Source organism: Staurois parvus, unplaced genomic scaffold, assembly GCF_062004578.1.
Source record: "Staurois parvus isolate SC_StPar_1 unplaced genomic scaffold, SC_StPar_1.0 ptg000176l, whole genome shotgun sequence".
In the NCBI taxonomy this organism is placed as follows: Eukaryota; Metazoa; Chordata; class Amphibia; order Anura; family Ranidae; genus Staurois; species Staurois parvus.
Genome location: NW_028317972.1, coordinates 3,766,977 through 3,791,336, shown reverse-complemented (window position 1 = coordinate 3,791,336; position 24,360 = coordinate 3,766,977). Strand labels below are relative to the sequence as shown.

General features: G+C 42.3%; 1 long non-coding RNA gene across 1 annotated transcript; it reads right to left on the bottom strand.

Annotated features, from left to right (window-relative positions):
• Nucleotides 1-3,667: 3,667 nt before the first annotated feature.
• Nucleotides 3,668-23,018, bottom strand: LOC149462359 (uncharacterized). The gene is made up of 2 exons (XR_016312672.1): nt 22,654-23,018; nt 3,668-5,650 (listed from the first exon to the last, which is right to left on the bottom strand). It is a non-coding gene; the product is annotated as an uncharacterized LOC149462359 (long non-coding RNA).
• Between the last annotated feature and the right edge of the window lie 1,342 nt (nt 23,019-24,360).

Below are 24,360 nucleotides of genomic sequence, written 5' to 3'. Positions count from 1 at the left end.
ACTCTTGACACATAGATAAATTCTGTACCCTAAGGCTGCCCATAGACGGGCCGTTTATCGGCCGAATTTGTCTATGGCCTGCATAAGGCTTCCTCCAGCTAACATTCCCAGCAACTCTTAAGCCAGCCATAGAGGGCTCGAATCTTGGCCAGTCCTGGTTCAGCGGGAACTGGCCGTAATTCAAGCCATGTATGGGCAAGCTAATTGTACCCAAGTTGATCAATCATTCAGTGTGATCATTCATGTGATTATTGCAGCTTTATCCTTCCTGTAACACTTACAGTACATTAACCCTCCTGATAACCCTAACACTCCTGGAGCCCTCATACTAACCCACTCTGTAACCCTAACACTAAAGCTAGTCATACACATAAAGAAATCCAAAGATTTCCCCCAGTCTATGTAGAACAGCATGGATGGATGAATCTCCTGCTGTTGGCCATTGTATCTTGACAGCTGACTGGCTGCAGTCACTGTTCAGCTGACTTTTTTCCACCAGGCTCCTTTCACTTCTAAATTGAAGTCTGTTAAACTGGGTGATATTGGCAGGGCCACTTACAGCTCAAATTTGTGCCTGTTTAGCTGGAGTCATTGGAAAAAAGCTTTAACCTCCCTGGGTAACATGGCCTAGTTCACACTGGCTTAGAAAGCAGGCATTTGAAGGGCGTTTTTAACGCTCCTCAAACGCCTATGAAAATGATACTATGGGCAGCACAGTGTTGTTCACATTATCAAAACATGAAGCGTTAGCGTCACATTGCTTCAAAATTAAAGCCTCATGTCCAGTCAGGAGAAGCCTTTCAACGTTTCCCATTCAAGTGTATGGTGATGCTCCTCAACCGCACTGGCAGGCGTTTGCGAGGCATTTGTGATGCAGTTGTGGAGCGTTAAAAACATTACAGTTTATTTAGATTGTGGTGTGGTTTTAATGCTTGTCAAATGCTTATAAAACGCTTCAAAACATGGCGTTTGGGGAGCTTCTTTAATGCTGGTAAAAAGCCAGTCTAAAGCTCATTAACGCCTGTCTAAGGCCCATACTAAAGCTTGTTAATGCCTGTCTAACACCTATACTGTACTAAAGCTATAGGAGCCAAAGCCTGGAGGAAAAAAGTTTAGTAAGAGTTAGAACAAGCCAAGCTGGTCAGAAACATAAAGAAATCCATCGATTCCCTCATTCACATTAAACTGAGTGGGTGGATGGAATCTCCTGCTGTTGGCTATCGCACCCACAGCTGTCAGAATACCCAAACAGTGATTGCATGTGAATACCCAATACCCAATACAGAATACCCAAACAGTTAATTGTCTGCAGTCACTGTTTAGCCAACTTTTTCCCTCCAGGCTTTGGTTTCTCAATTGAAGTTTGTTAAGCCAGGTGTTTTTTTGTTTTTTGTTTTTAATTCTTTATTTAAGGGATTGCAACATCCAACATAAGAAAAATATGTTGACTCCTATGTACATATCCAGCGTAAGATTTCACATATTACAAGGAACATCGTAGAAACTACACAGAAAAAGCAACATGTAAATACCTATTATGCACAGATATAAACCGACACATACTGCAAGATCAAATCATATAAGACCATCCTGCAACATATATAAATTTGTTCCCTGGAGTCAAATACGGACGTAGACAGCTAAGGGCGTGCATATACCCAACCAGAAGTTTTTTTTACAATTTTACAAGACAGAAAGAGGAAGAAAAAAGATAAAGGGAGATAAAAAGAAAAAGAAAAAAAAAGAGGGGGGGGATGAAGGAGGTGGAAGGGGGGAGAGGAAAGCCTCTGAAGGGACCTGGTGGGCACACGTTTCAACTTCTTTCCAAGGGAAAATCCGATAGGAGACCATGCTAGTCATATTCATATGTATTGCATATATTCATCGGAGAAACGAAAGAGATTCCAATAAAACCACCTGGCCTTCTGTTTCTCATGTTTGTCTTGCAGAGTTGAGGTCAGGTCTTCCAATTGCTCTATATCATTCACCCTTGCAAGCCAATGGGCAACTGTCGGGGGAGATTGTTGTTTCCATAGGCTAGGAATGCAGGCCCTCGCCACATTCAACATGTGTTTCAGAAGAGATTTGTGATATCGCTTCTTCGATAAAGGAGTGAGAGTACCAACCGATGAACCACATCTCCAACAGGAATAGCTAGGTGGTTTTGATAGGGTTAGCAATGGTTCAAATTTCCTATTCAAGAGAAATCAGCTGAAATTCAACCTGTTGATGGCCAGTCTTACCCTTTCTGTAACTCTAAACCTCCCCATAACCTTAACACTAATCCTTCCTGTAACCCTCACAATATCATTTTCAGGAACCTCTACCCTTCCTATAACCCCAACCAACCCTTCCATCTTAACACTATCCCCAGGGGCGGACTGACCGTTTGGAAACTCGGGCACTGCCCATGGGCCTGGGGTCAGTAGGGGGCCCCATGAGATGCCCCTGGTACCTTTTTCATAGGCTTTTTTGAGTTTGGCAAAGGAAACAGGGGTTCCATGATCCCCCATGAGTTGTCAGTCCGCCCCTGACTATCCCTCACCATAATCTTAACACGAACCCTCTGTGTAACCCTGAAACTACCTCTTTATGTAACATTAACCCTTCCAAAAATGTTAGACCTTCTAGTAACATTAACACTATCCATAAGACTCAAGTTGGTCATACACTGGTCACAATTCCTCTGGTTCAGAAGGGACTTAGTGCCCTTACATGATAGAAAATGATCCTTTGATCAACTTCTCCTGAAGGGACATGCTGGAAAACTTTTGTTGTTCCTTGACTGCAGCCGATAGTTACATAGTTAATCTGGCTGAAAAATAAACACAAGTCCATCCAGTTCATCCAACCGAGAAACAATGATCTGTCTATTCTGACAGTGGTGGGTCACACTGTCAGAAAACAATGTCCTGGCAGGGCAAATTCCTCCATCCACCTTGTTGGCTGAATGAAAAAAAAATGTCTATGGCCGGCTAAACTCTTCCTGTAACTCTCACACATATTGACCTAGTAGCTTTGGGACTAACATTTTCTAAAGCAATTACCCTCACACTAATCCTCAATGCTCACACCCTTCTCGCAATACACTATACCACTCTGGAACTGTGAAGGCCTATGCCAAAGAGCCTATGCTCATGTTCAAGTCAGTAGAAATGCGAAGAAGTCTGAAGCAGGCTGATGATGCTTAGACAGAGGTCAAATGCAGGTCTACCGCTATTTCTTCCAGTAGCTCTCACACCAACCCTTCCATATGGATACCTAACTCCTTGTTTGCTTACTCACCTCTTCCTGGGCTTGGATCCTCTATTCCAAAGATCAACAACCTTCCTGCACAAGAAGATATCACTGGGAACCCTCTGCAGGAAATTTGTCTCCCATTTACATTGCCTCCATTTCAATTGACCTGAATAGCAAACTGTCAATGAACACAAAACACAGTCTTCAGAGAAGGACAGAAAAACAGAGTTTATGGACTTGCAGGTTTGGCTTAGCTAAGCTTACAATTTTAGTTAATGAAGGCAAGATATGGCAGAACAATGGTAATCAGCCAAGTGTTTCTAACCTGGCTTTATGAAGGCACAACAGACTTGAGATGGTAGCACAATCAGTCAAAAACAGCTGGACCAGGAGATATTGATTTCTATCAGTACTGGAAAAGCACAACTGACAAAAAATGGATCTTTTTATTAGTTCAGTTGTCCACAATTTTTTAGACAGTTGAAATATACAATAATATTGTGGTTTGGCAACTCTTGTTTTTCAGACCAGACCTCTTGCCCCAAAAATTTCAGTTCCTAGTATGCCTTCCTTTCTAAAACATTAGCACCCCATACTTGGACTTGTGCATCCTTAGTGTCTGTAGATCTTCCTTAACCCAACAGAAATGATCAAACATAAGTAAATTTATTTTAATACCCATTAACATTTGTTTGCAAGTAATTTTTGACAAGACCTAATACTTTTGCAGTATATTTTACATAATCATATTTCACATATAGAGAGAACCTCTCTGTAAGTGCCGGTTCACATATATGCAGATAGGATGTGGTTTGAACTGCATCCAATCCACATATCACGTGCAATAACATTGCTTCCTATGGTGCCTGCTCACGTATGTCAGGTACACTGGCAGTACGGATTCAGTGCAGATTGAAAAGGAGTCCTTTTCCGATTTATGAGCAGTGCAGTCCGGTTCAAGTGCGGATTATTGTATTTTATTTATTTATTACAGGTACTTATATAGCACCGTCAATTTACGTAGCTCTTTACATATATATTGCACATTCACATCAGTCCCGAACCATCAAGGGGCGTACAATCTAAGGTCCATAACTCACGTTCATACATATACATACTAGGGCCAATTTAGGCAGGAACCAATTAACCTACAAGCACGTCTTTAGAGTGTGGGAGGAAACCGGAGTACCCAGAGGAAACCCACGCAGGCACAGGGAGAACATGCAAACTTTAGACAGGTGGTGCCACGGTTGGGATTTGAACCGACTCTAGTGCAGGCTTCTTGATTTCTATGGGAACCGCTTCTGAATCGCACATGTCATGTGTTTGTGAACACGATTTCAGGCTGGTTTTCTCTCCTGATCCTGATGTAAATCTGACCTGATCCTGATGAAACCTGACATGATCCTGATCTAAATCTGACCTGCACCTCTGAACAACTACTTTGTCAATTAGCTGTGAAAACGGAGCTTCAGTTCGCATCGCACATGTGTGAATCCACACTAAATCAGACCATGCAGCCAGCACTCTTGCTGAACCTGTGTGAGAAAGTCGATTACTGGACAAAGTACCTGAAGAGGAAACGGTAGTACAAATTGTGGGACTGAATTAGTAAAAATAAAGAAAAATTGGAATTGTGACCAACTGCAAACAATCACATCCACATGTTCATGCTCTTGGTGTAGTATAAGGGAATGGAAAAAAGATTGTGTAAATGTTATGAACAATGCAAACAGGTCTTTCTTCACATCAATCAAAAGACATAGCTGGTGTGTACAATTTCACATGGATGTGTCAGTTATATTTTAACATGACTCTGTTAAAACGATTGCAGACCCCACATCATTACTAAAAAGCAACAATATTGGAATATATGACACATGCACTACAACTGTCTTTGAAAAAAGGTGTCTTATTAAAGCATATTTACTGAACATAACAATAAATAAAGAAGCCAATAAATAAAATAACAAATAAAGAAGCCAATAAATAAATAAATCTTCAGCCATTAGAGCCTAGCAATGTCCTGAGACACTGACCTCTCCAATTCTTATTGAGTTGTTATTATGGGCTCTGGAGAACTAACAGGTCTCATTTTCATACATATTTTGTCATAGTTCAAAGTATACACTCCACAAAACTGGTCCGCATTCTGCACTGTCCCATACCAATGTCTCCACATAAACGATCCATAATGGTTTCTGGACACAGAACCCTGTTCTGGTGCCACATCCACAGGCCAAACAGAAAATGAGGACAAAGCTCAACAATTCAATCAGATATTTGTATTGTCTTGGTTTAGGCTTTCCGGAAAATTCTGCCTGGTTTTCTGTAGTCTCTCGTTCGATCTCTTCGCACTGTGTTCACGTTAAGCGGGGAAAGAGTCATGCGTGAAGAGGACCTGGTGTAACTGCAGAAAAGATGACAAAAGTCAACATTAAATATATTACTTTCAAGTCTCCTTTCAAGATGCTGCACATACTGAAATGTTTACAGGTAGGCACAGGTATTTATATAGCGCTGTCAATTTATGCAACTCTTTACCCACATATATATATATATATATATATTAATAGAATATACTGTATTCTGTAAATTCACATCAGTCCCTAACCCTCAAGGATATACAATCTAAGGTTCCTAACTCACATTCATACATACAGTACAGATACTAGGGACAATTTAGATAGGAGCTAATTAACCTACCAGCATGTCTTTTGGAGTGTGGGAGGAAACCCATACAGGCACAGGGAGAACATGCAAACTCCAGGCAGGTGGTGTTGTGGTTTGGATTTAACTAACAACCCTAGTTTCTCAAATCACTGAAGACTACATTAGCACTATTTTATAAGCCCATCATCAGTTTAGAAAATATTCACACTTTTTTATTTGGGGTAAAATTAGTTTTATAGGGGGCCTTTATTAAAGCAGTTGTGTATCAATTAAAATGTGTGTCGGTGCTCTGGAGATGCCAAAACTTTTTTCGATATTGGTAATCTATAGCGGATGTTGTAAACAACACTTATCAGACTTCAATTACCATGGACCCACTTCAGTGTCTTTTAGGGGTGATAGATAAGGAGGACTACCAAGCAGAAATTATAGTCCCAGTAACTAGGTTGCTCTTTTTGGCTAGGAAGCTGTTTGCCCTAAAATGATTATTTCCTTCACCCCACCTTGGAAGAATGGCTTGCTCAAATCAATGCTGTTGTACTCAGTGAAAAAATAATTGACCAACACAGAGGTTGCCTGAATAAATTTATTCAACTTTGGGAACCATGGTTGTCTGCCCCAGGCCTTCCCTGCCGTCACAATACATTGATCAGCATGGCTGGCTATAGATGGAGGTGCTGATCAAGAGAAAATTTTCCAACAAGCTGATTGTTCAGAAAAAGATAGATAGATAGATGTATAAAAAGCCTGCCTATACGTGGAATGAAATTCTTCTGGTCCCTGCTAAACTGGACAAATTTTGATTCATGTATGGCTGGCTTAAAGTGATATTAAAGGCAATTACAAAAAAAAAAAACTTCTGCTTACCTGCTCTGTGTAGTGGTTTTGCACAGAGCATCTCCTCCACCAGTGCTCCTGGCCCCTCTCACTCCTGCCAAGTGCCCCCAGAGCAAACAACTTGCTATGGAGGCACCTGAGCAGGCTCACTCCTGAACCGCTACTCTGCGTGTCCATTCACACACAGACCCGTGGCTCAGCCTCGTCCCCTCTCTCTCCTCTTTGGGTCACTGGCTGTGATTGACAGTAACGGGAGACAATGTCCCCTGCTGCTGTCTCAGTCAATGAGGAAGGAGAGTCTCTGGAGAGCCGAGGCTCTTATGCACATCACTGGATTGAGATGGGGCTCTGGTAAGTATTAGCGGGCTGTGGGGGGAGCTGCACCCAGAAGATTTTTTACCTTCATGCATAGAATGCATGAAGGTAAAAAACCTTGAACCTTTACAACCATTTTAAAACTGTATTCCAGATAAACAGCTGTAAAGCTCTAATACATCTGGCAACTATTTTACCTGCTGACAGATTTGTAATTCTGACTTTTCTTTTGTAACTCTGTCCTACCAGCCCCCAGCCACTAATTGGACATTAAAGGAGCAACAGAACATTGATGATCTGTGCCCTTATTGTATGTACTGTATGCTCTCAGGACTATGCTGGGGCTGGATGTTACTTGAGACAGCAATTTTTGCCATCCCTGGTCATTAGCTGCTAGTATGCTGGTGGCTGGGCTGCACAGTGTCATTGGTTGCTAGAATGCAGGTATTTGGGGTTCATAGCATCACTGGTTGCTAGGATGCTGGTAGCTAGGATGCAGGGCATCATTGGTTGCTAGAATGCAGGTGTTTGGGGTTCATAGCATCACTGGTTGCTAGGATGCTGGTAGCTAGAATGCAGGGCATCATTGGTTGCTAGGACACAGGTGCTGAGGCTGCACAGCATCATTAGTTGCTATGACACAGGTGACTGGGCCACACAGTATCATTTGTTTTTATAGTCCAGACCTTTCTCAGGGCCATGTGAGGGTGAAATGCTGACATTTTTGTCATTGGTTGTTGGTGGCCAGGCTGCACAGTATTATTGGTTTTTAGGACGCAGGCGGCTGGGCCGCAAGATATCATTGGTCGTTGGGACAGAGGTGCCAGAGCAACTGGTTGCTAGGACGCTGGTGGCCAGGTCATACAGTGTCGTTCAGGGGCGGACTGACAATTTGGAAACTGGGGTACTGCCCGAGGGCCCGGGGTCAGTAGGGGGCCCTATGAGATGCCCCTGGTACCTTTTTCATAGGCTTTTTTGAGTTTGGGCAAGGACACAGGGGCCCCATGATCCCCTATTGCCCGGGGGCCCCATGAGTTGTCAGTCCGCCCCTGGTGTCGTTAGTTGCTATAATGCAGGTGGCCAAGCTGCACAGGGTCATTAGTTGTTCTGGCAGTCATCTGCACTATAACAACCAGGTTATGGCCACCAGCCTAGTTGCATTACAGGGGTGTGTGGATGAAAAGAATTAATAACACTTTTGAATAGGTAAGAGTTTATACATATGCATATGCAACTGTGTATTTAGCTGCCTCCAAGAGTAGAGCTTTCATTAAATAGCAGACATAGAAAATGGCAAGAATTAATATTTAACCAGATATCTCTAGATTACATGCAAATAAACTAGAAGACAATGACAGAAATAATCATCAAAGTAGCAGAACAGAAAAACAAGATGGGCGCCAGACAGCTGCCTCCCTCCTCGCCATCCGCTTGTGCTGAGAGATTACTCCAATATGGCAGCGTACACAAAACAGCCTGCAAGACATGTGCACTTCCCGGGTGCCACCTGGCTCCCAGCTACTCAGGAAAATGAATTAGGTCAAATATTTGAAACAATTATGCCAAGTTGTTAACACGCCGTATAGGATCATCTGACAATTCACAAAATGCGGTTCATTCCTGTCAAAGAGATTTTAAATATTAGTTATGTTGCTGATTTATTCAAAACAGTTGTTATAATGTGTAAATCCCATCTCTGGCTCTTTGTTTTAGTTTTGGATAGAGTGGTGAAGAATTCAAATTTCCACCGGGTATTTTATTGAAGAGGTATTTCCTCAGTTTCTGTACTTGTGACACCTGTGCAAGTAATAAGCACATTGTTGTCACCAGGACAGAACAGCATATACAGCCAAAAGAAAACCTTGTCAGATGTTCTAAACCTTCCTCGCTCTACTAAATATGTATGTTTCTTGTGTGTCCCCGTTGGAAGGTTTCCCATCCCATCAGGAAGTGAGGAAAATTTTCCCTGCTAGGGGCACGATTGGCAGCAATAATTAGCAGAGGCTCTAACAATTGGTCTCTCCAAAAAAAAAAAAAATCTTGGTTGGAGTTGGGTTTTAAGAATAAGTAGAGTATGTAAACATTTCCAAAAGTGATTTCAATGGAAAGTGATAATTCAGGGGGGAGATATTCCTGACTTCATGCTCATTGATGTCACAGAAGACTACTAACAATTGCTGTATCTAAAGAGGTATTAAACCCAAAACCAAAAATGTAATATACTGCAGCTTACCAATCCTTAGATCTGGTGTCTGCTTTAGTTTTCTTTTTTTAGGCTTTTTTCCCCTCTGTTTTCACACCTCCTCTATTAGAGTGCTCCCACCCTGGATGCAGGAACACAGAGGCACATTTGGACAGCAGCATTGTCAGTCTGGGGGAAGGGAATTTTAAATGTACCAGCTGATTTCAGCACACTAACAAATTGAAACCAATCGCTAGTTCGCACTGCAGTTTCAGAAGCAATTAAAATTTTTTCTCCTTTGAGTATAAAGGTTTTACATGAATAAATAAAAGCTGATCATTGTAAGCACCCCTATCAGTGTTAAATGGTTTGTCTCAACACTCTTAACTGATACATCTGCAGGACAGTTTGCTCTGTTGAAAAAATCTCCAATTGAAAATATAAGGCCCCATGTACACGGGACACTTCTGAACGATGGAAACTGACTGCAGGAAAACGTAGATTAAAAAACATCTGTTTAGCCGCGTTTGCATACCGCGTTTATGTGCGTTTGCATACCGTATTTATGCGTGTTTATGAGCGTTTGCATTTAGAAATGTTTTTTTAAGATAACCTGAGGAGACCTTCCAAAATGCCCAGAATGCACTGAAAAACAGTAAAAACATAACTATTTCAGACATTTTGAGAGAAATAGAGAGAGCAGAAGCAGAGAGAGCAGTATTTGTTGAGATTAGCTGTAATTTTTTTTTTTTTGCGGTGTTTGGATGTGTTCCAGCTCATTTCTGTGCAGAAATTATTGCAGCAGTGTCTAACAAAGTATGGTGTACCAGGTCCATTTGAGTACCAGGAAAACACTTTGCATGCATTTTTCAAGATGAAAAAAGGCTCTGGACAGCATCTGGAAATGGTTAAAAAAAATTTCAAAAGCAAACGCTTATAAACGCGTTTAGCCATGGTTTGTGTTTGAAACGCTGATAAAATCTGCTGAACGCAAGTTTTCTGCGTTCAAAAAAATGACTGTAAACTCAACTGCCTGTAAACGATGATGTGTACATGGACACATAGGAAAACATTGGGGTGAGTTCAGGGGCTGCTGAAAAAAACACTGAACAGTTCCTAAATGTGAGTTTATCAGCTGCAGTGTACATGAGCCCTAAGAAAGAAAGTCTAAAAAACAAAATTAGGGCAGCCGCCACATCTAAGAATTTGTAAGTTGCAATATAATAAATATATGCTTTTGGATTTAATACCGCTTTAAGCCTCATATTCTGTGGAGTCAGGGCTGTGGATAAGGGGGTACCACCAGTCCTCCTGTACGGGGCCCAGGCCAGCTGGGGGGCCTAGGCAACTAGGTGAATCAGATGTGGGCAGGCAGGGTGATCAGCACAGCCTGGGGGGGAAATTACTGGAACTGATCCCCTGTGTGGCTCTCTCTGCAGCACCTGAAAACTGGCTTCTTTTCCTCTCCCTCCCACTGACTTTTAGCTACTGTAGAGAGAGCCACACAGGGGATCGGATCCAGTAATTGCCCCTCTTTTGCACCCATCTCCCTCCCTGTGCACCATATGTTTCCCCCTGTGACTCCCATGCCCACAGTGCTACCAGCTTCCCTCCTCTCCCTCCCACCGCCAGATGCAATCACACAATAGGATCCTTCAGAATGGAGAGTGGGAGAAGGGTCTAGTAAATATGTCACATTTACCATCCCCTTCCTTTCCTGAATTAACACAATGTGCGATCAGTACCAATCACTCACTGTGTTCGTTCATAACTGAAGCATATTAAATTACATTTTTTTTTGGGGGGGGGGGGGAGTTTGGCCCATGTCAGGTTGGCTGTATGGAGCCCCGTGGTTTCTAACAGCAGCTCTGTGTGGAGTGCAGAAAAAGTGTATCACTTAGAAGACTGGCTGAACAGAGCTACAATGGTGGTTTTGGATAGGCTTGGGAAGACTAAATACTTTTGGCAACTTTATATTGCTGGCCGTGACCCCATTTGGGAGGTTTGAAAGTAGTTGCCACTGGGGCAGGAAGTCAGAGATATTAATCATAACCTTACAGAGGATCTAATCCTCTGCTACTGTAGTTTCGTGTTGCAGTCTGTGCAACTACTAGAGAGATTTCATACAATTTCCTCTCTCAACAAAAAGTGAGGGTAAATCTCTTCAGTGGGACAATGTCCACAAATGAAAACCTGACAGAACACTAACTCTTCTCTGTCCAACACCATAATAGAATGCTTGCAGGAGTTGGGCAATAAGGTTATGGAATGACAATTCCTACCCAAAATCATCCATATTTATTATAATTATCCCTCCCACCTCGAAAGAAAATTATATTTCCTTTATTTACGGATGCAGTTTATAATCTTCTACAAATGTAGCTTTTGTTTCTAATCACTTTAAGAAATGTCCAGAATTTTAAACGGCTTATTGAATTATCCTACTAGAAGCAGTTCTGTTCCTGTGCTGGGATTTGTACAGATCGCCTTGTCTGATATGGCATTATCCAACACGGAAAAAACATTTTCATACAGCCAAGCTGGCCCTGTTTTTGACCATTTATACACAACTATTTATTTTCTACCCTAAAATAGGACTCCACATATGAAAGCAGCAGCCAACACATGCATTACAGCTTCTGTAAATGTAAAAGGAACCAACTTGGTGTAATATAAAAGAGACTTCCGCCTGGCAGTACTAGGGTCGTTGGTTCGAATCCCAACCTCGGAACCACCTGCCTGGAGTTTGCATGTTCTCCCTGTGCCTGCATGGGTTTCCTCTGGGTACTCCAGTTTCCTCCCACACTCCAAAAGACATGCTGGTAGGTTAATTGGCTCCTGTCTAAATTGGCCCTAGTATGTGTATGTATGAATGTGAGTTAGGGATCTTAGATTGTACACCCCTTGAGGGTTAGGGACTGATGTGAAAGTACAATATTTATGTAAAACGCTGCGCAAATTGACGGCGCTATGTACCTGAAATAATAATTTCATTTACAAAATTAATTGACATGAGCTCACAAGTGTAGGATGTGTGGAACACCCGTCAGTTGTCCAGCAGATATCTTCTGAACATGGAAAATTAAGAAGAGCTGGAATCAGCCAAAGAATGGATCCTGGTGAAATCTATACATTTGGTGTCACCACTGCTGAGAGGAGGACAAAACGCTTCTTCCACTTCCATGTCAGCAAGCTGTTCCTATGGGAACGTGTTCAGGGAATACCCCTTTGTCAGTCCTCAAGGAGGCTTCTACTGGGCTGCTGACAATTCCTAAAAACCTCCTACACTTGTGAGTGCCTTTTAATACATTTTAAGCAGCTAAAACCCACTGTCTGCTGATTTCACAGACCCATTCTAGGCTCTGAAAAAGATCCTGACCATATGATCGGGATCTGCCCAGAAACGTAGACTGGAAGCTGGCTCAGGCTCTCAGCAAGCCGCTGGGAACCTGAGCCAGCCACTGCCACCCCTACACAGCCCAGCGCGTCAGTGAGCGCTAGAGGGGCAGAGCAGAGAGTGGTGACTGACAATCTCCAGCTCTCTGCTGGCTAAGGACTGAAAGCAGAGCGATCAGCAGTGTTTGACCACTCAGTTCTCAGTCTTACAGGTGGCAGGGGACAGATGCAGCTGGCATCAAAGCTGCAGCTATCTAAGTATGATTTTTTTTGCAAATCCCACGCTTCTCTTTTAAAGTGTATCTATGGTCAAAATGTAAATACATATATTCATTTTCACATTGCATTTCAATTGCTTCTAGCATATTCTTATTAATCTAAGTCATCCTACAGTCCAAAAACTTACTTGAAAAATCCTACACATTTAGGTCCTGGAATTCAGTGACACATATCCACTATGCCTTGTGAATATGCACTGTAGTGTCACACATTTCACAGAGCCTGCCTTCTGAATTACAGAGATTATGAGAGGAGCCAGATTAAGTACAAAAAACATACCACATTAACAGCCAATCTGAATTTAATCCATCCATCCAAGAGAGATCAAGAGGAAAGGAAATCAAAAGGAAAGTTAAAGTGACACACTGAACCCATGGTTTTTTTTTGCAGTGATCCAACGTCCTTTTAGAGCAGTGGTCTCCAAACTGCGGCCTGGGGGCCGGATGCGGCCCTTTGTTTGCCTTTATCCAGCCCTTGGTGCACTATTTAATTCACCAACGCCAACAATGGTGCACAGTTCCTGCCAATGACACGAATGATGGGGCACAATTCCTACCAATGATAGGGCACAGTGGGAGGACATGATACCAACAATGGGGCCCAATGACTCTTATGATGGGGCACAATTCCTACCAATGATGCCAATGATGGGGCACAATTCCTCCCAATGACATCAACATGGGGCACAATTCCTCCTAATCACACCAATGGTGGAACACTCTTCCTACCGATGATGGGGCACTATTTCTGCCGATGATGGGGCACTATTCCTATCAATGACACCAATGATGGGGCACTATTCCTCCCAATGACATCAGCGTGGAGCACAATTCCTCCTAATCACACCAATTAGAGATGAGCGAATCGAACTAGGCGAACCGGAATTCGAGTCGAATTTCAGGAAATATTCGATTCGTGTCGAAACCGAAATTTTGCCTACTTCGGGTGCGCGAATCGAACATTTCCCGATCAGCCGGCAAAAGTGTCCCTGCAGTGAGCTCCGCTATTTCTGACAGTTCTCTGACAGAAGGAACACATGTTTAGCGGTTGAAACATTGTATCTATTAGTTTACATTTAGGATACAGATGTTTCAACCACTGTACATGTGAAGAAGTTGTGAGAGAACTGTCAGAAATAGAGGAACTCTGCACATACACTTTTTGCCGGCTTGGAATTATTCTTCTTTTCATCCTACTTCTTCTTCTTCTTCATCCTCAGAAGAAGAGGATGAGGATGAGGATGAAGAAGAAGAAGAAGAAGAAGAAGAAGAAGAAGAAGAAGTAGGATGAAAAGAAGAATAATTCCAAGCCGGCAAAAAGTGTATGTGCAGAGTTCCTCTATTTCTGACAGTTCTCTCACAGCTTCTTCACATGTACAGCGGTTGAAACATCTGTATCCTAAATGGAAACTAATAGATACAATTTGTATCTATTAGTTTCCATTTAGGATACAGATATTTCAACCGCTGTACATGTGAAGAAGCTGTGAGAGAACTGTCAGAAATAGAGGAACTCTGCACATACACTTTTTGCCGGCTTGGAATTATTCTTCTTTTCATTCTTCTTCTTCTTCCTCATCCTCATCCTCATCCTCATCCTCTTCTTCTGAGGATGAGGATGATGAAGAAGAAGAAGAAGAAGTAGGATGAAAAGAAGAATAATTCCAAGCCGGCAAAAAGTGTATGTGCAGAGTTCCTCTATTCTGCAGATACACTTAGAGGAGCTCTGCAGATACACTTAGAGGAGCTCTGCACATACACTTTTTGCCGGCTTGGAATTAATCTTATTTTCATCCTACTTCTTCTTCTTCTTCTTCTTCTTCTTCATCCTCATCCTCAGAAGAAGAAGAGGATGAGGATGAGGATGAAGAAGAAGAAGAAGTAGGATGAAAATAAGAATAATTCCAAACCGGAAAAAAGTGTATGTGCAGAGCTCCTCTAAGTGTATCTGCAGAGCTCCTCTAAGTGTATCTGCAGAATAGAGGAACTCTGCACATACACTTTTTGCCGGAAACCGCTGTATGGAGTGAATGTCCCAGAACTGTCAGAAATAGACTATTTATGACAGTTCTGGGACATTCACTGCATACAGCTGTTTTAACCGCTGTATGGAGGGAATGTCATGGAACTGTCAGAAATAGACTATTAATGACAGTTCTGGGACTGTCCTTCAATGCAGCGGTTGAAACATTGTATGTATTTGTTTCCATAAATGGATCCATTTATGGAAACAAATACATACAATGTTTCAACCGCTGTATGGAAGGACAGTCCCACAACTGTCATTAATAGTCTATTTCTGACAGTTCCATGACATTCCCTCCATACAGCGGTTAAAACAGCTGTATGGAGTGAATGTCCCAGATCTATCAGAAATAGACTATTTATGACAGTTCTGGGACATTCACTGCATACAGCTGTTTTAACCGCTGTATGGAGGGAATGTCATGGAACTGTCAGAAATAGACTATTAATGACAGTTCTGGGACTGTCCTTCCATGCAGCGGTTGAAACATTGTATGTATTTGTTTCCATAAATGGATCCATTTATGGAAACAAATACATACAATGTTTCAACCGCTGCATGGAAGGACAGTCCCAGAACTGTCATTAATAGTCTATTTCTGACAGTTCCATGACATTCCCTCCATACAGCGGTTAAAACAGCTGTATGGAGTGAATGTCCCAGATCTATCAGAAATAGACTATTTATGACAGTTCTGGGACATTCACTGCATACAGCTGTTTTAACCGCTGTATGGAGGGAATGTCATGGAACTGTCAGAAATAGACTATTAATGACAGTTCTGGGACTGTCCTTCCATGCAGCGGTTGAAACATTGTATGTATTTGTTTCCATAAATGGATCCATTTATGGAAACAAATACATACAATGTTTCAACCGCTGTATGGAAGGACAGTCCCACAACTGTCATTAATAGTCTATTTCTGACAGTTCCATGACATTCCCTCCATACAGCGGTTAAAACAGCTGTATGGAGTGAATGTCCCAGATCTATCAGAAATAGACTATTTATGACAGTTCTGGGACATTCACTGCATACAGCTGTTTTAACCGCTGTATGGAGGGAATGTCATGGAACTGTCAGAAATAGACTATTAATGACAGTTCTGGGACTGTCCTTCAATGCAGCGGTTGAAACATTGTATGTATTTGTTTCCATAAATGGATCCATTTATGGAAACAAATACATACAATGTTTCAACCGCTGCATGGAAGGACAGTCCCAGAACTGTCATTAATAGTCTATTTCTGACAGTTCCATGACATTCCCTCCATACAGCGGTTAAAACAGCTGTATGGAGTGAATGTCCCAGATCTATCAGAAATAGACTATTTATGACAGTTCTGGGACATTCACTGCATACAGCTGTTTTAACCGCTGTATGGAGGGAATGTCATGGAACTGTCAGAAATAGACTATTAATGACAGTTCTGGGACTGTCCTTCAATGCAGCGGTTGAAACATTGTATGTATTTGTTTCCATAAATGGATCCATTTATGGAAACAAATACATACAATGTTTCAACCGCTGCATGGAAGGACAGTCCCAGAACTGTCATTAATAGTCTATTTCTGACAGTTCCATGACATTCCCTCCATACAGCGGTTAAAACAGCTGTATGGAGTGAATGTCCCAGATCTATCAGAAATAGACTATTTATGACAGTTCTGGGACATTCACTGCATACAGCTGTTTTAACCGCTGTATGGAGGGAATGTCATGGAACTGTCAGAAATAGACTATTAATGACAGTTCTGGGACTGTCCTTCAATGCAGCGGTTGAAACATTGTATGTATTTGTTTCCATAAATGGATCCATTTATGGAAACAAATACATACAATGTTTCAACCGCTGCATGGAAGGACAGTCCCAGAACTGTCATTAATAGTCTATTTCTGACAGTTCCATGACATTCCCTCCATACAGCGGTTAAAACAGCTGTATGGAGTGAATGTCCCAGATCTATCAGAAATAGACTATTTATGACAGTTCTGGGACATTCACTGCATACAGCTGTTTTAACCGCTGTATGGAGGGAATGTCATGGAACTGTCAGAAATAGACTATTAATGACAGTTCTGGGACTGTCCTTCAATGCAGCGGTTGAAACATTGTATGTATTTGTTTCCATAAATGGATCCATTTATGGAAACAAATACATACAATGTTTCAACCGCTGCATGGAAGGACAGTCCCAGAACTGTCATTAATAGTCTATTTCTGACAGTTCTATGACATTCCCTCCATACAGCGGTTGAAACCGCTGTATGGAGTGAATGTCCCAGAACTGTCAGAAATAGACAGAAACTGTCACAGAACTGTCCTTCTTCTCATCCTTCTCCTTCTTCTCATCCTTCTTCTCATCCTTCTTCTCATCCTTCTCCTTCTTCTCATCCTTCTCCTTCTTCTCATCCTTCTCCTTCTGCTCATCCTTCTTCTCATCCTTCTCCTTCTTCTCATCCTTCTCCTTCTCCTTCTTCTCATCCTTCTCCTTCTCCTTCTTCTCATCCTTCTCCTTCTCATCCTTCTCCTTCTCCTTCTCATCCTTCTCCTTCTTCTCATCCTTCTCCTTCTTCTCATCCTTCTCCTTCTCCTTCTTCTCATCCTTCTCCTTCTCCTTCTCATCCTTCTCCTTCTTCTCATCCTTCTCCTTCTCCTCATCCTTTTTCTTCTCATCCTTCTCCTTCTCCTTCTTCTCATCCTTCTCCTTCTTCTCATCCTTCTCCTTCTTCTCATCCTTCTCCTTCTTCTCATCCTTCTCCTTCTTCTCCTTCTTCTCATCATTCTCCTTCTTCTCATCCTTCTCCTTCTTCTCATCCTTCTCATCCTTCTTCTCATCCTTCTTCTTCTCATCCTTCTCCTTCTTCTCATCCTTCTTCTTCTCCTTCTTCTCATCCTTCTCCTTCTTCTCATCCTTCTCCTTCTTCTCATCCTTCTCCTTCTCATCCTTCTCCTTCTCCTTCTTCTCTTCCTTCTCCTTCTTCTCATCCTTCTCCTTCTTCTCATCCTTCTTCTTCTCATCCTTCTCCTCCTTCTTCTCATCCTTCTTCTCATCCTTCTTCTTCTCATCCTTCTCCTTCTTCTCATCCTTCTCCTTCTCCTTCTTCTCATCCTTCTCCTTCTTCTCATCCTTCTCCTTCTTCTCATCCTTCTCCTTCTTCTCATCCTTCTCCTTCTTCTCATCCTTCTCCTTCTCCTTCTTCTCTTCCTTCTCCTTCTTATCATCCTTCTCCCTCTTCTCATCATTCTCCTTCTTCTCATCCTTCTCCTTCTTCTCATCCTTCTTCTTCTCATCCTTTTCCTTCTTCTCATCCTTCTTCTTCTCATCCTTCTTCTTCTCATCCTTCTCCTTCTCATCCTTCTCTTTCTTCTCATCCTTCTCCTTCTCCTTCTTCTCATCCTTCTCCTTCTTCTCATCCTTCTCCTTCTCCTTCTTCTCATCCTTCTCCTTATTCTCAGCCTTCTTCTTCTCATCCTTCTCCTTCTCATCCTTCTCCTTCTCATCCTTCTCCTTCTTCTCATCCTTCTCCTTCTTCTCATCCTTCTCCTTCTCCTTCTTCTCATCCTTCTCCTTCTCCTTCTTCTCATCCTTCTCCTTCTCCTTCTTCTCATCCTTCTCCTTCTTCTCATCCTTCTCCTTCTTCTCATCCTTCTCCTTCTCCTTCTTCTCATCCTTCTCCTTCTCCTCATCCTTTTTCTTCTCATCCTTCTCCTTCTCCTTCTTCTCATCCTTCTCCTTCTTCTCATCCTTCTCCTTCTTCTCATCCTTCTCCTTCTTCTCATCCTTCTCCTTCTTCTCCTTCTTCTCATCATTCTCCTTCTTCTCATCCTTCTCCTTCTTCTCATCCTTCTCATCCTTCTTCTCATCCTTCTTCTTCTCATCCTTCTCCTTCTTCTCATCCTTCTCCTTCTTCTCATCCTTCTCCTTCTTCTCATCCTTCTCCTTCTCATCCTTCTCCTTCTCCTTCTTCTCTTCCTTCTCCTTCTTCTCATCCTTCTCCTTCTTCTCATCCTTCTTCTTCTCATCCTTCTCCTCCTTCTTCTCATCCTTCTTCTCATCCTTCTTCTTCTCATCCTTCTCCTTCTTCTCATCCTTCTCCTTCTCCTTCTTCTCATCCTTCTCCTTCTTCTCATCCTTCTCCTTCTTCTCATCCTTCTCCTTCTTCTCATCCTTCTCCTTCTCCTTCTTCTCTTCCTTCTCCTTCTTATCATCCTTCTCCTTCTTCTCATCATTCTCCTTCTTCTCATCCTTCTCCTTCTTCTCATCCTTCTTCTTCTCATCCTTTTCCTTCTTCTCATCCTTCTTCTTCTCATCCTTCTTCTTCTCATCCTTCTCCTTCTCATCCTTCTCTTTCTTCTCATCCTTCTCCTTCTCCTTCTTCTCATCCTTCTCCTTCTTCTCATCCTTCTCCTTCTCCTTCTTCTCATCCTTCTCCTTATTCTCAGCCTTCTTCTTCTCATCCTTCTCCTTCTCATCCTTCTCCTTCTCATCCTTCTCCTTCTTCTCATCCTTCTCCTTCTTCTCATCCTTCTCCTTCTCCTTCTTCTCATCCTTCTCCTTCTCCTTCTTCTCATCCTTCTCCTTCTCCTTCTTCTCATCCTTCTCCTTCTTCTCATCCTTCTCCTTCTTCTCATCCTTCTCCTTCTCCTTCTTCTCATCCTTCTCCTTCTCCTTCTTCTCATCCTTCTCCTTCTCCTTCTCCTTCCTCATCTCCAAGGGCATTTAAATTAAAGGTACAGTGTTCTGCACTAATTTAAAGGCTCTCTGAAGCCTAGAAACCCTTTAAATAAGTCATCTTCGTAGCGGAGAAATTCGCATCGAATCGAATTTCACACTGGAATTCGCCGAATCAGCCGAATCGAATTTTTCATTTCTTCGCTCATCTCTAACACCAATAATGGAACACTATTCCTACCGATGATATGGCACTATTTCTGCTGATGATGTGGCACTATTTCTGCTGATGATGGGGCACTATTCCTACCAATGCCATCCACGATGGGGCACAATTTCTCCCAATCATACCAGTGATGGGACACTATTCCTATCAATGAGAGCAATGATGGGGCACTATTCCCACCAATGACACCAAAAGTGGGGCCCAATGACACCAATGATGGGACACAATTCCTCCCAATAACACCAAGGATGGGGCATTGTTTACTCCAACTGATGCTGGGACATTTTCTACTCCCAGTGGCCACATTGCGGCCCCTCTAAAGCCTGAAGGACAGTAAACTGGCCCTTTGTTTAAAAAGTTTGGAGACCCCTGTTTTAGAGGGTGGCTACTTTTATTCTCCATGGTCCCACTGTATGTAGGAAGGTAGCCTCCCTCTCATGCTTGCTCCTGAGATGTACTATGAACTGTAGATTCTGGGAAGTGTAGTGTGCATAGAGCAGTGTACATGATGTGCACTGTTCATTCAAAAAAAAAAAAAGGAAATTGGGGGAAAAGAAAAGGTTTAGGAACTCTCCAAGGAGACAAAACAACACAGTGAGAAATAGTGTAAAAAACAGATTGCAGATCCATTAGATGGTGAATGTGTATGGTTTATTTTTGGAGAATAAGGATATAGTTTAGTGTCTCTTTAGATATGTCATCCTTTATGTTACTCTTCAACCATTTCATGAAGAATGTTTGTTAAAGTGATAAAGCTAAAGCCAAAAACGATTTTTTTAACCTTAATGCATTCCTTGCATTAAGGTAGAAAAAAAATAATTTCTATTCCTCTGCCCCCCCCCTTTCCTATGTGAAGGGGAAGAGAGGGGAGAAGAGACCCAGCTGCATCTCTTCTCCCCTCCCTTCCACTTCACACAGGGACTCAAACAGCAGCAGGAGACATTGGCTCCTGCTGCTGTCAATCAAGTACAGTGAAGAGGAAGTAGGGGTGGGGCTACGTCCCGCAGTGTGTGTTTATGGAGTGCCTCCATAGACACACACTGCATGCCTCCATAGCAAACAGCTTGCTATGGTGACACAACAAAGAAGAGGAGGAGCCAGGATTGCCAGCGGGGGACACAAGAAGAGGAGGATTGGGACTGCTCTGTGCAATACCGCTGCACAGAGCAGGTGAGTATAACATGTTTGTTATTTTAATTAAAAAAAAAAAAAATAGACTTTAGTAACACTTTAACATATGAATATAGATCTCTGTCGAGATGGCTTTAAAATGATCTTTTCTTCATCACCGTGTGCATATATTTTCACACTTGAATATGTTGAGTAAAAATATAAGATTAGTAGAGATTCCCAAAGCCCCCTAATCTAGCAGGGGGGGCAATTCACTTTTTCGTTGGAAATGGATCAAAATGAATCATGTGACAATTGTGTTCCTGGGCACCTTAAGGGTACGTGCTGATTGGACTTCATTTATATCAAATCTGGATTGTGTATAGGTTCAGCTGTTGTGGGTCATTTAAAGTGTATACTATCCTAAAAACTTTTGTGTGTGTCCACATATATGTATTTTATAAATCATAGCCGTTATCATTCATGTACTTTTTCCATCTGACGTATCTGGTTGATCCTACCAGTCACTTTTCTTCCTTGTTCTAAACTGACCACACAAAGCAGAGAAGCTGGTCTGTGCTTGCGTGGTCAGTTTGCATCCTTTGGTAGGCCATTCAGAGGTAGAGGACACTACATGCCTGTATTGGGTAGTTTGTTCAGCCATCATGCCCCCTGACCAATCACAGCCTGCCTTTTGAACACATCCCCTGCTAAAGCACAGCCTGAATCTTGCCTTAGGCTGAACAGACTATGGAATACAGGCACGCTGTGTGTCTGCACAGTGTCCTGTAACCTCGATCACTTAAGAAGAAGCGATGCATAGTCACATGAAAGAACATTTCAACCTTGTTAAAAAGGTAAGATCTTTTCTGTAACTAAGAAAAAGCATTTATAATGCCTGTTATAGTTTAAACTGTATTAGAAAGTGTCTATAACACTGTATGTTCATAACTACGTTAAATTACCCTAAAATGAACACAGGTGCAGTATAAACTATCAGGGGCGGACTGACCATTTGGAAACTCGGGCACTGCCCGAGGGCCCGGGGTCAGTAGGGGGCCCCATGAGATTCCCCTGGTACCTTTTTCATAGGCATTTTTGAGTTTGGGCAAGGAAACAGGGGCCCCATGATCCCCTATTGCCCGGGGGCCCCATGAGTTGTCAGTCCGCCCCTGTACACTACAGTACTGAGCTTGAACTAAACAGAGATAGATGAAAGTAGTGTGTCCAGACTGGGGGTGTTTAGTGCATGTTGAACACAGTAGACCATGCAACCTTTTACATTTGCAGTATATATTATCTGTAAAGTGACCTATGGCAAGTGCACCCAAATGCAAACTCCATGCAAATGCAGTCTAGCTATCAATATAACATATCTCAGTAATATGTTTCAAGGTAATCAGGCAAAGATTTATAAATGTTCTCCATGTAGTACAGCCAATGGATGGATGTACAATAATTTTTTTCTTTGCGGATTAAGCAAAATGTTATCCCATTACAACAGGGGGGATTTAGTACAAGTCATGCTGGGCCTTGTAATCCCCTGGCGTAGAGAGCCAGAGATTGCTCATAAACAGAGGAGGGTCTGCAGGGCTACAAGTAGGTGATGCTGAAGCTTGTAGTCCCCCAGCAGATACCAAGTCATAGCTTACCCACAGACAAAGGAATGTGTGCAGCTTGGCAGTGACTCACCTGGATGACCAGACTGGTCCAGCCTTCTTCTTGGGTTTACATGCTAGTTTCTTGTACTCCATCCAGCCGCTGACCAGTTCCTGCAGGATGACCATATAGAGGAGGAAGATGAGGATGCGAGGATCAATTTGGGGGAGCTCGGAGTCCAGCTCCCCTGTCATGGCAGACGACAGAGGTAGATGACGAGCTGTGTAGATGTGGTCGCTGCACAGGAGACGGAGGATGAGGAAGAATCATGAATGATGTAGAAGCCCCCCCAGGGGAGGGGGGAGGAGGATGCTACAAGGAGCAGACATGTATTTAACAGAGGCTGCATCTGTCCTGTGTGCTTCCAGAGCATTGTCTGCCTTATAATTAATCTGCTCTTTTCTCACATCCACCAATCATGTAGCTCTCTCATGCCTGCTGCAATGCTAATTCTCTGCCATACAACCCCTGCTATAATCTCTTTCTGATATGGAGTACTTATGTATGTTGTTCATTTATATACAGACAGCAAGTTCCACAGATTATTATACATTTCTACAGTTTTGATGTTCCGCAGTACTCTACAGCGAACACTAAACCTTTACATCTGTCCATGCACCAGAGGCCAGGGGAGCATGCACTCTAATATTCCACCCCAGTCCCACGCTGATATTAATATCATTTTTTATAGCTCTGATAAATTCTGCAATACTGTACAGAGAACACTGAGCCAATTATATCAATCTCTGCACCAGAGCAGCTTACGCTCCAATGTTCCATCACAGTCACATGGCAATATTATTATACAATATTAATATATTATATTACTATATTGTACATTAAAGCAGTAGTAAACACCGCTTGCTGACTTATATCTACAGGCAATCATATAAAAAAAGCTTAACTTCAAGTACAACTAATATCTCATAAATGTGCACTGTTTAGGAGATATTCATAAATACATCAGTTGTTCATATAGTGAACTCGGTGTAGAGTAATTCACCCTGAGATCATCACAGAGGACAAGGTGGCACTCTCTATGTCTGGAGAAAAAGAGATTTAATCTCCAAATATGGAAAAGTTTCTTCACAGTAAGAGCTGTGAAAATGTGGAATAGACTCCCTCAAGAGTTGGTTCTGGCCAGCTCAGTGGATTGCCTTAAAAAAGGCCTGGATTCTTTCCTAGATACACAGAATATAACTGGATACTAACATTTATAGGTGAAGTTGATCCAGGGAATATCCGATTGCCTCTCGGGGGATCAGGAAGGAATTTTTTCCCCTGCAGGTGCAAATTGGATCATGCTTTGCTGTTTTTTTTTTGCCTTCCTCTGGATCAATTGTGGGTATAGGATGATAACTTTTTTTTTTTTTGGTTGAACTGGATGGACTTTTGTCTTTTTCAGCCAGACTAACTATGTAACTATTTTTGCAGCTGGTAACATTACCGACGCATGCGCACTGCGCTTTGAAGTGACAGCATGCTGTCCCTTCAGAGCTCTGTGTGCAGGAGTGGATTCATGGCGGCTTGGCCATGACCAGAGCCTGCAGACCCAGAAGGAAGACCAGGTGAAGGTAGAAGCCGTGTCAGCGTCATACTAGCCCATTATGACATTACCTTGCAATGGGAATTTTTTTTTTTTCTCCCTACACACTTTACTACCAGTTTAATATACAGCAGTTAGTTACATCACACTCGGCACCAGAGATGCTTACACTCTAATGTTCCACACTGATATTT